Raw genomic sequence first — 16,087 nt, forward strand, 5'->3', positions numbered from 1 at the left:
GTGCACACACATACAGAGCTTTAATGGAAAATGTGCTTCCACACACACAATCTCATTTAATTCTCACCACCTTATGAAGCAGGTATTGTTTGTCTATCTCTATTTTATAAATGACAAAACACACTGGAAAAGGTCAAGTCACATGCCTAGGAAGTGGCTTAGTCAAAACTCTAATCTAGGTCTGCAGGCTCCAAATTTCATGTGTTTCCCCTATTCCTCCATGCACAAACCAACAGGAGGAGCCAGGCTGCTCATACCATTGTCCCATCTGTGAATGCCCTCTTGGCATGTGCCCCAAATTACAGGCTTCTTTTGGGTTTGTCTTTGCTTGGTTATACTCAATCTTAGGCCTACCTACAGTTTGGGCAAAGAGTAAAATAAACCATATTACATTAATAGATAACTCTTTGTACCATTATGTATAAACATGTAACCTCCAAAAAACATTACAGGCTGACAAAGAGAATAAAAAATAACAAATAAAGAATGGTTAGCTAGGAAGAAAAAATTATGAAAAAGAAACTAGCTATGATCTAATGAAAACACTTTTCCCATAATATTTACTTCTATATTCAATTTGAATTCTAACAGGATGACTGTGATCAAATCAATGTCTGTTTTTAATCCAGGAGAGCAGGTGACAAGGTTTGTCCCCTGGGTTGCATGCTGCGTGATGACATCCCTCCTTCCCCAGCAGATGCTGGCACCTTTAAAAAGACTGATGTGCAAGGTAGGAAAAAAAATTTGTTGTCATTATCTTTAAAGAAATTGATACTCTTATGCATTAATAATGGAAGCATAAACTCATACAACTACTTTGGAGGATAATTTCTCAATATTTTATGAAGCTAAAGTTGTGCATATCTTTTGACCAGTTTCATGATTTGGCCAGTATTTGTAATTTTTGGCAAGTGTGTACAAGAAGACAGATAACAGAATATTCATTGCAGTATTGCTTATAATAGTGAAAAAATCTGAAAACAATCTAAATGCCTATCAACAGAGAATAAATAATGATTTATTCATTTGATTGAATCCAAATAATCAAAAAAGTGAGCCAGAGCAACATGTATCAAAAAAGATACATTTATACATTTCAAAATCAAACTGAATTTAAAATGTACACATACACACACTGAATTCAAAAAGAGTTAACAATGTAAAAACTTGCAAGAAAGTAAGCACAATATTTTAAAAGTGATCATCCCTGGGAAAGAAGAGGGAGCAAGAGGATTTCATAAATAACTTTAATAGTTTCCATTATATCTAATATCCTCAAAATAATTTAAACTAAGGCAAAATATTAGACTTTGGAAGGACTGAGTTGTGAGTATATGGGTGCCATTTTGTTATTTTGTGTGTAATTTTCTGTATGTTTGAAGTATTTCATCACAAAAATGTAATAAAGGATTTCAGCTGTCAAAAAAAAAGAGTGATGTGCAAGTGTGGCCCACCCTGTCTACCTCACCCCCATCTGGCCCACAGCTTCGCTTGGCCAGGCCAGATCTCCAGCTTTGGCAGAAAATAATTCAAATTTTTCCATAACATCTATCAGAGTAGAGTCAAAATTTCATAAGGCATAATCAGTTGATAACAATAAAAATAAAACACATCACAATATTGGTAAGACCCAACTAATGAGATAGATGCTTTCTGACTGAGGAATTGGTTGCAGTTCTCTATATTATAGCATCAGGTAATGGCACTACCCACCCTCCCAAGGCCAGTAGCTTTTAGGAACAAGAAAGTTAGAGAGGATATGGATTTCAGTAAATTTACTATCAGATAAAATACAGGTGATTAAAATATGATCATTAGAATGATACCAACCAAGGATAATTTTATCCTTTGTTTTTTTACCAATATTGTTGTTTCCTGTTTTTCTCTCACCTATGCCTAAATCCCCATTTCTCTATGCAGTATTATCATCTTGAATCAATTATAACTGCAGTGGGCCCTTTGTATTAGGCATGATGTACATGTGGTATTATAGATTATAAATGGATTATCATTGTCACTAAAGGCACGTTGCCCAATAATTCTACAACCAAATGATTTATTTTTATGTGTTCTGGCATTAACTATGATTGGAGCTAAATAATATGACTCAAATGTCTCCTAGGCACCATAATTTTGTGGCACCTGTAGGAGTCACTTTGAAGGTGTGTCTCCAAGTGGGTGATGCACTATCCCTCCATGAGCCAAATGGCAGGACTTCCACTCTCCTTCCTTATATCTCGCTAGGGGTTCCCACAGAGAGATGTATCTCATAGGTCATCCACAGTCCTGCTCTGCTGTTCCACATCCCCTTAGTCCCCAGTGCCTCAGAAGCCACCTTTCTCATTATCACTGCATAGAAGGATTTGTTATGGCCTCTGGGAACCAGCTTCTTACTTATTCTTTGGCATGTGAGGAGGTACCTTCTCCATCTTAAGATTCAATGCTTTAAAAAAAAATAACATGTGCATACTAAAAAAAATCACCCTTAGAAGGCATAAAGTATACAGTTCATTGGTTTTTAGCACATTCACAAAGTTGTGCATTGATCACCACTATCTAATTCTAGAACATTTTCATCATCCCCGAAATAATCCCCCTACCCATGAGTACTCCCCATTTCCTCCTTCCCCTGGCAAAACTCATCTGCATTCTCTTTATGGATTTGCCTGTTCTGGACGTTTCATATAAATGGAATCATACAATATGTGGCCTTTTGTGTTTGGCTTCTTTCATTTAGCATAATATTTTCAAGGTTCATCCATGTGGTAGTATGCATCAGGACTTCATTCCCTTTCATGGCTGAATAATGCATTGTGTGGTATGCTACGTTCTGTTTATCCACTCATCAGTTGAGAGATATTTGGGTTGTATCTACTTTTGGGCAAACATGAATAGTGCTGCTATGAACATTCATGTACAAGTTTTTCTGTGAACATGTTTTCAGTTCTCTTAGGTAAATGCTTGGGAGTAGAATTGCTGGGTAATACGGCAACTGTTTAATCTTTTCAGGAACTACCAGAACCTTTTCCAAAGCAGCTGCATCATTTTACATTCCTACCAGCAGTGGATGAGGGTTCTGTACTTCTCTATACCTTATCAACACTTGCTATTGTCCGTCTTTTTTATTATAGCCACCCAGTAGGCATAAAGTAGTATCTAATTGTGGTTTTCACATATATTTATCTGATAACTAATGATATCAAGCATATTTTCATGTGCTTATTGTCTGATGGGATATCTTCTTTGGAGAACTGTCTATTCAGATCATTTTCCCATTTTTGTATTTGGCTATTTGTCATTTTTATTATTTAGTTGTAAGCATTCTTCATGTAATCTGGATACAAGTCTTTATCAGATATATGATTTGCAAATATTTTCTCCCATTTCTTGGTGTATTAGTCTGTTCTCATGCTGCTAATAAAGACACACTCTAGACTGGATAATTTATAAAGGAAAGAGATTTAATTGACTCACAGTTCCATGTGGCTGGGGAGGCCTCACAATGATGGCAGAAGGCAAATGAGGAGCAAAGTCACGTCTTACATGGCGTCAGGCAAGAGAGTGTGTACAGGGGAACTTCCCTTTATAAAACCATCAAATCTCATGAGACTTATTAACTGTCATAAGAACAGCACAGGAAAGACCTGCCTCCATGATTCAATTACCTCCCACCAGTTCCCTCCCACGATATATGGGAATTATGGGAACTACAATTCAAGATGAGATTTGGGTGAGAACACAGCCAAACCGTATCACCTGGGTTGTCTTTCACTTTCTTGATGGTGTCCTTTGAAGTACAAAAGCTTTTTTAAGTTTAAATAATAACTAAATAAAATTTATTTTTTCTTGGGTTGCTTGTTCTTTTGGTGTCACAGCTAAGAAACCATTGCCTAATCCAAGGTCACAAATAATTGCACCAATGTGTTTTCTAACAGTTTTATAATTTTAGCTCCTACATTTAGATCTTTGATCCATTTTGAGTTAATTTCTCTATGTGGTCTGAGGTAAAGGCACAGCTTTGTTCTTCTAAATGTGGATATCCAGTTGTCCCAGCACCATTTGTTGAAAATACTATTCTTTTCTCATTGAATTATATTAGCACTCTTTGGAAAATCAATTGACCATAAATGCAAAGATTTATTTTTAAACTCTCAAGTCTATTCTGTCAATCCAGATATTTATCTTTATCCCAGTACCATACCATCTTGATTACTGTAGCTTTGTCATAAGTTGTGAAATCAGGAAGTGTGGGTCCTCCAAATTTCTTTTTCTTTTTCAAGCTTGTTTTGGCTATTCTAGGTCCCTTGCATTTCCATATGAATTTTAGGATCAGCTTATCTTTTTCAGCAAAAAGAAAGAAAGAGAGAAAGAGAGAGAGAAGGAAAGAAAGAAAGATCAAGCTGGAATTTTTAAATAGGGTTTGCACTGAATCTGCAGATTGATTAGGGGCATATTGCCATGCATAAAAGTGGGAAGTCTTTCCATTTATTTAGGTCTTCTTTAATTTATTTAAATCATTTTTTTATAGTTTTTGTTATACAAGTGTACTTCTTTTGTTAAATTTATTTTTAAGTATTTTATTCTTTTTGACGCTATTATAAATGGAATTACTTTCTTAATTCCACTTTTGGATTGTCCGTTGTTAAGTTCATGAAAATATAACTGATTTTTGTATATTGATTTTGTATCCTGTAACCTTGCTGAACTCATTTATCAATTCTAATAGTTGTCTCTGTGTGTGTGTGTGTGTGTGTGTGTGTGTGTGTGTGTGTCTGTCTGTTCCTTAGGGTTGCCTTAAGAAAATATCATCTGTCTATAAAGACATCTTACTTTCTCCTTTCCAATCTGGAAGAATCAATCTCTTCCTTCCTTCCTTCCTTCCTTTCTTTCTGTTTGCCCATGTTTTGTCAGATTCCCATTTTCAAGTGTTTCTCAGAATCCCCAAGAATTAAGGCTCATCCAGAATTTCTGGAAGAAATCCTTCCAGTGGCCACATGCCTCCTTACTAATGGCCTGGATCCATACCATTGCTCCTACTGGCTTGAAGCCCGCTTCTCCCAAACTACCATTCTTCCTTGTCCAAAATGTAAATCCAGGCCCATCCCTTCATTACTAAAAGTACAACCCAGACAAGATTCTAATATTCAGTAAAACTTCATTAAAGATTTGGACTAACCAAATAATGGCAAAGTCCAAAACAAACAAAAAGTCAAAACTGGACTATTATCTGTGATCACATGAGCCAAGCTCCTTCTCCCCTTAGCCCCTGGTCCTATGCCATGATGCAGTAGCCATGTGTATGTCTCCCTCCTGGGAATTTAGCTTACTTCCATGAGTACCCACAGAAAGAAAACATACTTTTTCTAAACAGAAGCAATGTGGAGAGCTGTAACTCTAGTTACAGAGGAAAAATCTTTTACGTTATTGTGCAGAATGGTTTGGCATCTCCTTATCTCCAAACATCTCATTTTAGAAAGGAACTCTTTTTTCACATTTGTGTAGCTCAATAGCTATTCTCTCCCCCAACCCAAATTTTTTTCCTACCAAAAATGAAGGAGCTATCTAGCTTCAGAAGTGAATTCCGACCTCCGTCTCCAAAAACATGCTAACTGCTCCTCTGTCTTCAGAAAAAAAAAGCTGGCATCCACCTCTCAGTTACTCCCTGCTTTTAGTTAACTCACTGTTTTCCATGAGAATAGCATTTCATTCATTCATCACATATTTTGTCAAGTGCCTACTGTGATTCAGGCACTGTGCTAGATGCAGAGGGTTTAAAAATGAGAAAAATATAGTTCCGTGCTCTATGAGCGTATTCACCATGGTCTGGTAGAGGAGACAAACAAGTAAACAATAACGTGATTATTAGTTTTATGTACTGTGGGAAAAGTAACTATAAAAACTGCTATAGGACTCCAGAGGAAGCAATCTCTGACTCTCCCACGGTGCTGAGGGCTTCACAGAGAAGGAAATGTTTGAGCTGAATTCTGAGCACCTATGTGCCAGCACTGTTCCATCCCCACTGTCACTATAGAGAAGACAATTGATAAGACTGAGTGTGTCCCCACCCTTGGAGGTGATCATGGGGATAGGAGGAGACGAAGCCAAGTAAATAAATAAACAAGATAATTATAAATCCTGTTAAGTGATATAAACATTTTTTAAAAGACTAAGGAAGAGAATAATAGGGAGAGGGGTGGCAGAAGATGCATCTGTCCAAGAAGAACTGAGATGTGATAGGCTAAGAAGGAACTGAGGAAAAGGACACTTCAGGCACAGGGAGCTGCATGTTCAATGGCCCTGAGATGGAAAAGTATGTTCTCAGGACTCAAAGAAAAACAATATGGCCTGAGCATACAGGAGAGTAGCATGAGATGAGTTAGAAAACTAGGGAGAGGCTAGCAGGGCCTTGGTAGGCCATTTTGGCAAGAGGTACTGGTTTTGTCCTAGGTGTAGTGGGAATCCTTGGAGGGTTTTAAGCAGTGGAGTTGCTTGGCTTGAGCTTTAATGAGCTCACTATTGCTACTATATAGAAAATGGACTGTGTTAGAACAAACAGGAAAAAGGAAGAATGATGAAAAGGCTAGCAATGATGATGACCCGAACAAAGGTGTTGGTAGTGGAGCTAAAGAGACGAACACAGGTTCAAAATGTATTTGAGTAATAGAATCAAAATATCCTTGCTAATGAATGGGATATGGTAGGATGGAAAAGGAGAATGGTGGGTGTCTTACATTTCAGGCTTGGATAATGAGATTTAAAGGAATGAGTTACATTGCGGGAGGAGTGGAGGTACCAATGAGAATCTGAAACACAACTTAAGTGCTTGACATTGAGCCTGGCATATAGCAAGCTCTCAAGGTGGAGCATGAAGACATAAAAAGTTATTGTTGACCTCTGAGAGAAGAGTTTCAATAGATTGTGGGGCTGCTCAAAAACCAGGTCACTGCAGGTTGTGGTGTGAATGAAGGGTTGAGGCAGCAAGTGGATTCATCTCTCCTCAGACCCCTGACTAAGAATTAAAAAGGACAATAGCTGGGTTTGAAGATATACAAAATGCAGAGAAAGTTTTTTGGCTGTATTTTATTTAAATCTGAGCAATATTTACCTATGTTTATAAGCCAAGGTGAAGAGGATGATAAAGGCCAAGAGGAAGTCATTGAAGGGCAAGGCCCAGAGGAGGGAATGAAATCCAGCCTCCAGAGGTGAGAAGATGGCTTATTTCCTCTGAGAAGGAGCTGAAGTAGAAGGCTGATACCAAAATGTTTGTAAGAGGGTCTATGGAGCTGACAGAGGAGGAACAGGGAGAATGGAGGTCTCCTGATGGCCTGTCTCAACTTTCTAAGGGTCTTGAAGAGGAAATCAGGTATAGGGAATAGAGAAACACCAAAAGGATTGCCCAGCAGTGGTTAACAGTCCAGCTGAGGGTGGAAGCCTTGCTACCTTGGAGATAGCTATTCTATCAGCATGGTGACTGCTTTGCTGAGACACTGGTTCTAAAGAACACATGTCTTCAGTTGGATTCCCCAGAAGCAGATCTTGAAATGAGGATTTGTGTGTAAGTGATTTATTTTAAGAGTATTTCCAGGAAAAACCAGGAAACAAGGGTGCAATCTCAAGTCCCACAGAGGATATCTTCTGTCTTATCCTACAGCTCTGGAGTATAAGTTATGCCATAAAGTTGTCCCAACCCAAGCAAAGGAGTGGAAGCTACCATACTCCTGTGCCCATTAGTCATTGGTTGAGTGCTACCCAGGGGAATAAATTCCCAGAGCTTCTGGCTCTCCTTACCAGCTGGAAAGATAGCTCCAGAAGCCCTAGGCCAAACCTCCAAAAGAGAGCTAAGGTATTAGAAGCAAATGCACACTGAAGCCAGGAACAGATCACAAACAGGGGAAGAAGATCTGGGCAGGTTACAGTCATTATCTGCCCCAGCACAGCTATCTATTATGGCATATGGGCCTCAGCACAGTTGTTCTTAACTACAATGGCATCTCATTTTGAAAAAGCCGAACTTATTTCTATCAGTCTTCCAAAGTTATATCATTGCAATGTTGAGATCTGTTTCTTATTGGTCATTTTCCAATGAGTGTTGAAATGGACAATTATTGCAGGGTTTAGGCATCCTATAAATATATTTAGAGTTACATTTTCCTGCTTTGTTACGTGAGACCTCTATAATCTGGCTCTTTTTCAAAAATGAGGTAATTCTATTCTTTTTGGTGACACATGGTAGATGGGGTAAGGGGGAATCCTCCTCCAGGGACTGAAGCAGTAACAGTAGCTACCCTGGCACATGTACCAGAGATCTGGAATGTCACAGAAACATCACTGCAGCCTGTGTGCCCTTGAACAAGATTTTTACCCCACTGGAATTTTACCTAAGGTCAGGATCTGTAAGACTGGAGAGAATCACAGTGACACCACACACTATGCAGGACAATTTCCCCAGTGTCCTTTCCCTCCTGCCCTGCAAAGGCTTTTAAAAATAACTAGATCTGGCCGGGCATGGTGGCTCATGCCTGTATTCCCAGCATTTTGGGAGGCCTAGGCAGGCAGATCACCTGAGGTCAGGAATTCAAGACCAGCCTAGCCAACATGGTGAAACCCCGTCTCTACTAAAAATACAAACATTAGCCAGGCGTGGTGGTGGGCACTGGTAATCCCAGCTACTCAGGAGGCTGAGGCAAGAGAATCACTTGAACCCGGGAGGCAGTTAGCTGAGATCAGGTGCCACTGCACTCCAGCCTGGGCGACAGAGTGAGACTCTGTCTCCAAAAAAAAAAAAAAAAAAAAAAAAACAACTAGATCTGTGGCCACAAATGAGACAATAAACCTGTAAACAACTGGGTCCTCATAGAGGAAGAAAACGAATAAAACCTGAACTTAAAGCATATCACAGAGACAATGCAGTGAATTCAGCACATGGCCCCTCTTCCTGGCACCCAGGGCACTATACTTTCCAGGCTCACTCTCAATTGGACTGGGGACATGTGATTGAGTTCTAACCAATAAGATGCAAGCCTAATTACTGTAAGCCAGTGCTACTCAAAGTGTGGTCCATGCACCAGTGCCATTTGCAAACCGTTACCAGTTTGCAGTGAACTAAATACAGAAATTTAAAAGTAAGCAATTAGGTACTTTTATAGCTGTTTGATATTGCCACTACAGTCAAGCACCATTTCCTTTTCTAGTAATTAATTTTTGTTGCATTTTACAAAAGTATAGGTCTGTGATGAATTTAAAATGTTTTAAAATTTGGTCCTTGAATTGTTTAAGAAGCACTGCTTGTAAGCCATTCCAGGCCCAGCCCTTAAAAACATCCTGTGCGGTCCAGACCTTTCTTCCCCATCTGCAGCAACTTAGCAGTCATTGGTCCTAGATGTCATAACTACAGGATGGTAAATGATCACCCAAACCATATGAGACTCCAACATGAGTGGGAAATAAACTTTTACTATAAAAAGCCACCGAAATTTGGGTTTATTAACTGAAGCACAGCCTAGGATTATTTGACTTATACATGGAATTATTGCCCTTATTCTGGGAGCTGGATCAGCTAGGGCTGGAGGATCCACTTCAAAGATGGCTGCTTCACTCATGTCTGGCACCCCTTGGCAGGGGTGGCTGGAAGGCTGGGCTTGGCTGGGACTATCAACCAGAGTGCCTACATGTGGCTTCTCCAGGGTGGTGGCCTCAGGACTGTTGACTTCTTACATGGAGGTTCAGGGCTGTGAGAGCAAATGATGCAGTATAAAACCAGAAGCTGCATAGCCTTTTATGCTATCCTTGCAAATCACATAGCACCACCTCTGCCATACTCTATTGGTTCAAGCAGTCACAAGCCTGCACAGATTCAAGAGAAGAGGAATGGAACTCCGTCTCTCTGGTAGAAGTGTCACAAAATTTCTGGCCATGTTTTATATCCACCTCCACCATGATTATAATTTGGGACTCTGGTTCCAGATATCTTACATTCCTTTCAAACCATCAGACCCAGAGCCTTATCCACAGCAGGTATACACTAAGTGTGTATTGATGATAAGGAGAGGGAGAAGACAGGAATATTGTTCCTGTTTTGAGAAGAACTGAGTCTATGGTCATGGGAATTTGAGTGTGCAACAGTTTATGGATTCTAAGATGCACATTTTTCACATTTTAACATGTCTGGAATTAACACTCATTAAAATGTATGGGCCTTGCAATGATATTTACAGTGTTTTTCTTTCTTAGGTTACATAAGATAACTGTGTATCATCCAACCAGTAGCTTCTTAAATAAATACAGGAAATGCCAGGGATGCTATGGCTACTAGATAAATCCTTAGTTAATGAGAAGCAATGAAAAGAAATTAAAGGATATAAAAATTCCTGCTACCTCTGAGCTAAAACTAATGAGCACCCTAAGTAGGCTAGATGGAGAACCTGCAGTCACTGCAGTCAGTGAATAATAATATCATCAAGAACCTGAAAGGGCAGCAATCCTGAGAGGATCCACAGACCCTCTGAAGGAAGCAGACTTTGCCTGCAGAACCCAGGGCACCCCCGAAAAACTATGAGCGCTCCATAGACAGTTTACATCACAGGACTCTGTGCAGACAGCCCCCAGTACCAGCTTGGAGCCAGGTAGACTCACTGTGTGGCTAGACCCAAAAGAGAGACAACAATCACTGCAGTTCAGCTCACAGGAAGCCACACCCATAGGAAAAGGGGGAGAGTACTACATCAAGGGAACACAGCCTGGGACAAAAGAATCTGAACAACAGCCTTCAGCCCTAGACCTTCCCTCTGACAGAGCTTACCCAAATGAGAAAGAACCAGAAAACCAACCCTGGTAATACGACAAAACAAGGCCCTTCATCACAACCCAAAAATCACACTAGTTCACCAGCAATGGATCCAAACCAAGAAGAAATTCCTGATTTACCTGAAAAAGAATTCAGGAGGTTAGTTATTAAGCTAATCAGGGAGGGATCAGAGAAGCGTGAAGCCCAGTGCAAGGAAATCCAAAAAATGATACAAGAAGTGAAGGGAGAAATATTCAAGGAAATAGATAGCTTAAAGAAAAAACAATAAAAAATTCAGGAAACTTCGGACACATTTTTAGAAATGCAAAATGTGGGAACTTTCCAGAATGCTCAGTGAGAGGCAGAGGAGCGGTAACTGCCGGAGCTGCGCACAGCTCCGCACTCCTTCCTGCTCCCTCACACACTGGCCTCAGCCCACACCAGCAGTAGAAGATGGTGAAAGAAACAACTTACTACAATGTTTTGGAGGTCAAACCCAATGCTACTCAGGAAGAACTGAAAAAGACTTATAGGAAACTGGTCTTGAAGTACCATCCTGATAAGAATCCAAATGAAGGAGAGAAGTTTAAACAGATTTCTCAAGCTTACGAAGTTCTCTCTGATGCAAAAGAAAAGGGAATTATATGACAAAGGAGGATAACAGGCAATTAAAGAGGGTGGAGCAAGTGGCGGTTTTGGTTCCCCCATGGACATCTTTGATATGTTTTTTGGAGGAGGAGGAAGGATGCAGAGAGAAAGGAGAGTCAAAAATATTGTACATCAGCTCTCAGTAACCCTAGAAGACTTATATAATGGTGCAACAATAAAACTGGCTCTGCAAAAGAATGTGATTTGTGACAAATGTGAAGGTAGAGGAGGTAAGAAAGGAGCAGTAGAGGGCTGCCCCAATTGCTGAGGTACTGCAGTGCAAATAAGAATTCATCAGATAAGATCTGGAATGGTTCAGCAAATTCAATCTGTGTGCATGGAGTGCCAGGGCCATGGGGAGCAGATCAGTCCTAAAGATAGATGTAAAAGCTGCAATGGAAGGAAGATAGCTCGAGAGAAGAAGATTCTAGAAGTTCATATTGACAAAGGCATGAAAGATGGCCAGAAGATAACATTCCATGGTGAAGGAGACCAAGAACCAGGACTGGAGCCAGGCGGTATTATCATTGTGTTAGATCAGAAGGACCATCTGTTTTTACTCAACGAGGAGAAGACTTTTTCATGTGTATGAACATACGGCTGGTTGAAGCATTGTGTGGCTTCCAGAAGCCAATATCTACTCTTGACAACCGAACCATAGTCATCACCTCTCATCTAGGTCAGACTGTCAAGCATGGAGATATCAAGTGTGTACTAAATGAAGGCATGTCAATTTATCATAGACCATATGAAAAGGGTCGCCTAATCATTGAATTTAAGGTAAACTTTCCTGAGAATGGCTTTCTCTCTCCTGATAAACTGTCTTTGCTGGAAAAACTCCTACCAGAGAGGAAGGAAATGGAAGAGACTGATGAGATGGATCAAGTAGAACTGGTGGACTTTGATCCAAATCAGGAAAGATGGCGCCATTACAATGGAGAAGCATATGAGGATAATGAACATCATCCCAGAGGTGGTGTTCAGTGTCAGACCTCTTAATGGGCCAGTGAATAACACTCACTGCTGGCATTTAATGTGCAATAGTGAATAAGTGAAGGACTGTAATCATAATATGCTCACTACTTTCTCTTGGTTTTGTTTTAATATTCAACTATAGTAGTGTTTAAAAAAGTTAAATGAAGAATAAACACAAATATAAAAGCTCAAAAAAAAAAAAAAGAAATGCAAAATGCTCTGGAAAGTCTCAGCAATAGAATTGAACAAGTTGAAGAAAGAAATTCAGAGCCCAAAGGCAAGGTCTTCGAATTTAGCACAATCCAAAAAGAAAAAGAAAAAAGCATAAGAAGATATGAACAAAGTCTCCAAAAAGTCTGGGATTATGTTAAATAACCAAACCTAAGAATAATCGGTGTTCCTGAGGAAAAAGATAATTCTAAAAGCCTGGAAAACATGTTTGGGGGAATAATCAAGGAAAACTTCCCTGGCCTTGCTAGAGACCTAGACACCCAAATACCTATAAAACAAACATACAAGTTAAAAAGCAAAAACGAAAAACAAAAACAAAGTACACAGGCAACAAAGAGCACAATTAATGCAACAGTACCTCACATGTCAATACTAACATTTAATGTAAATGGTCTAAATGCTCCACTTAAAAGATACAGAACCACAGAATGGATAAGAACTCACCAACCAACTATCTGCTGCCTTCAGTAGACTCACCTAGCACATAAGGACTCACATAAATTTAAAGTAAAGGCATGAAAAAAGGCATTTCATGCAAATGGACACCAAAAGTGAACAGGAGTAGCTATTCTTATATCAGACAAAACAAACTTTAAAGCAGCAGCAGTTAAAAGGGACAAAGAGGGACATTATATAATGGTAAAAGGCCTTGTCCAACAGGAAAATAGCACAATTCTAAACATATATGCACCTAAAACTGGAGCTCCCAAATTTATAAATAGATATATCAACTATTTATAAATAGATTATGAATTAAAAATATTACAATAGACCTAAGAAATGAGATAGACAGAAGTACAATAATAGTGAGGGACTTCAGTTCTCCACTGACAGCACTAGACAGGTCATCAAGACAGAGAGTCAACAAAGAAACAATGGATTTAAAATGTACCTTGGAACAAATGGACTTAACAGATATATACAGAACATTTCAACCAACAACCACAGAATACACATTCTATTCCACAGCTCATGGAACTCTCTCCAAGACAGACCATATGATAGGTCATAAAATGAGCCTCAAAATTTAAGAAAATCGAAATTATATCAAGCACTCTCTCAGACCACAGTGGAATAAAACTGGTAGTCAACTACAAAAGAAACCTTCAAAACCATGCAAATACATGGAAATTAAATAACCTGCTCTTGAATGAGCGCTGGGTCAAAAATGAAATCGAGATGGAAATTTTAAAAATTATCCAAAATGAATGACAAAAATGACACAACCTATTCTGGGATACAGCAAAGGTGGTGCTAAGAGGAAAGTTCATAGCCCTAAATGCCTACATCAAAAAGACCGAAAGAGCACAAACAGACAATCTAAGGTCACACCTCAAGGAAGTAGAGAAACAAGAATAAACGAAACCCAAACCCAGCTGAAGAAAGGAAATAACCAACATTAGAGCAGAACTAAATGAAATTGAAACAAAAAAATACAAAATATAAATGAAACAAAAACTGGTTCTTTGAAAAGATAAATAAAATGGATAGACCACTGGCAAGATTAACCAAGAAAAAAAGAGAGAAAATCCAAATAACCTCACTAAGAAACGAAACAGGAGATGCTACAACTGACACCACTGAAATACAAAAGATCAATCAAGGCTACTATGAACACTTTTAGGCACATAAACTAAAAAGCCTTGAAGAGGCCGGGCGCGGTGGCTCAAGCCTGTAATCCCAGCACTTTGGGAGGCCGAGACGGGTGGATCACGAGGTCAGGAGATCGAGACCATCCTGGCTAACGCAGTGAAACCCGTCTCTACTTAAAAATACAAAAAAACTAGCTGGGCGAGGTGGCGGGCGCCTGTAGTCCCAGCTACTCGGGAGGCTGAGGCAGGAGAATGGCGGAGCTTGCAGTGAGCTGAGATCCGGCCACTGCACTCCAGCCTGGGCGACAGAGTGAGACTCCATCTCAAAAAAAAAAAAAAAAAGAAAAAAAAAAACCTAGAAGAGATGAATAAATTCCTGGAAAAATAAAACCCTCCTAGCTTAAATCAGGAAGAATTAGATACTCTGAACAAACCAATAACAAGCAGTGAGATTGAAATGGTAAATAAAACATTATCAACAAAAAAAATCCAGGACCAGATGGATTCACAGCACAATTCTACCAGACATTCAAAGAAGAGTTGTACCAATCCTTTTGACACTATTCCACAATATAGAGAAAGAAGGAATTCATTCTATGAAGGCAGCATCACCCTAATACCAAAAGCAGGAAAGGACATTACCAAAAAAAGAAAACTACAGACTGATATCCTTGATGAACATCGATGCTAAAATCCTTATCAAAATACTTGCTAACCAATCCAAAAACATATCAAAAAGATAATCCATCATGATCAAGTGGGTTTCATACCAAGGCAGGGATGGTTTAACATACGCAAGTCAATAAATGTGATACACCACGTAAACAGAATAAAAAAAAATCACATTATCATTTCAATAGATGCCAAAAAAGCATTTTAAAAATCCAGCATCCCTTTATGTTTAAAAATCTCAGCAAAATCGGCATACAAGGGACATACCTTAAGGTAATAAAAGCCATCTATGACAAACCCACAGCCAAAATAATAGTGAATGGGGAAAAGTTGAAAGCATGCCCTCTGAGAACTCGAACAAGACAAGGATGCTCATTCTTACCACTCCTCTTCAACGTAGTACTGGAAGTTCTAGCCAGAGCACTCAGACAAAAAAAAAGAGAAAGAAAAGAAAGAAAAGAAAGAAAAGAAAGAAAGAAAGAAAGGGCATCCAAATTGGTAAAGAGGAAGTCAAACTGTCGCTGTTTGCTGACGATATGATTGTTTACCTTGAAAATCCTAAGGACTCCTCCAGAAAGCTCCTAGAACTGATAAAGAATTTAGCAAAATTTCCAGATACAAGATTAATGTACACAAATAAGTAGCTCTTCTATACACCAACAGCAACCAAGCGGAGAATCAAATCAAGAACTCAACACCTTTTACAATAGCTGCAAAAAAAAAAAAAAAAATACTTAGGAATATACCTAACTAAGGAGGTGAAAGACTTCTATAAGGGAAACTACAAAACACTGCTGAAAGAAATCATAGACAACATGAACAAATGGAAACACATCTCATGCTCATGGATGGGTAGAATCAATATTGTGAAAATTACCGTACTGTCAAAAGCAATCTACAAATTCAATGCAATCTCCATCAAAATACCACCATCATTCTTCACAGAATTAGAAAAAACAATTCTAAAATTCATATGGAACCAAAAAAGAGTCCTCATAGCCAAAGCAAGACTAAGAAAAAAGAATAAATCTGGAGGCATCACACTACCTGATTTCAAACTATACCATAAGGCCATAGTCACCAAAACAGCATAGTACTGGTACAAAACTAGGCCATAGGCCAATGGAACACAATAGAGAACCCAGAAATAAGCCCAAATACTTACAGTCAACTGATCTTTGACAAA

General features: G+C 39.0%; 1 protein-coding gene and 1 pseudogene across 2 annotated transcripts in view; both read left to right on the plus strand.

Annotated features, from left to right (window-relative positions):
• Positions 1 to 16,087, plus strand: part of SMS (spermine synthase) — an 863,947-nt gene that overhangs the window by 617,426 nt on the left and 230,434 nt on the right. The gene's annotated exons all lie outside the window — the stretch shown is intronic.
• On the plus strand, positions 11,116 to 12,595 carry LOC126945249 (dnaJ homolog subfamily A member 1-like; annotated as a pseudogene). Its single transcript, XR_007722380.1, has one exon. The product of XR_007722380.1 is annotated as a dnaJ homolog subfamily A member 1-like (transcript).

Source organism: Macaca thibetana, chromosome X (genome assembly GCF_024542745.1).
Source record: "Macaca thibetana thibetana isolate TM-01 chromosome X, ASM2454274v1, whole genome shotgun sequence".
Taxonomy (NCBI): Eukaryota; Metazoa; Chordata; class Mammalia; order Primates; family Cercopithecidae; genus Macaca; species Macaca thibetana.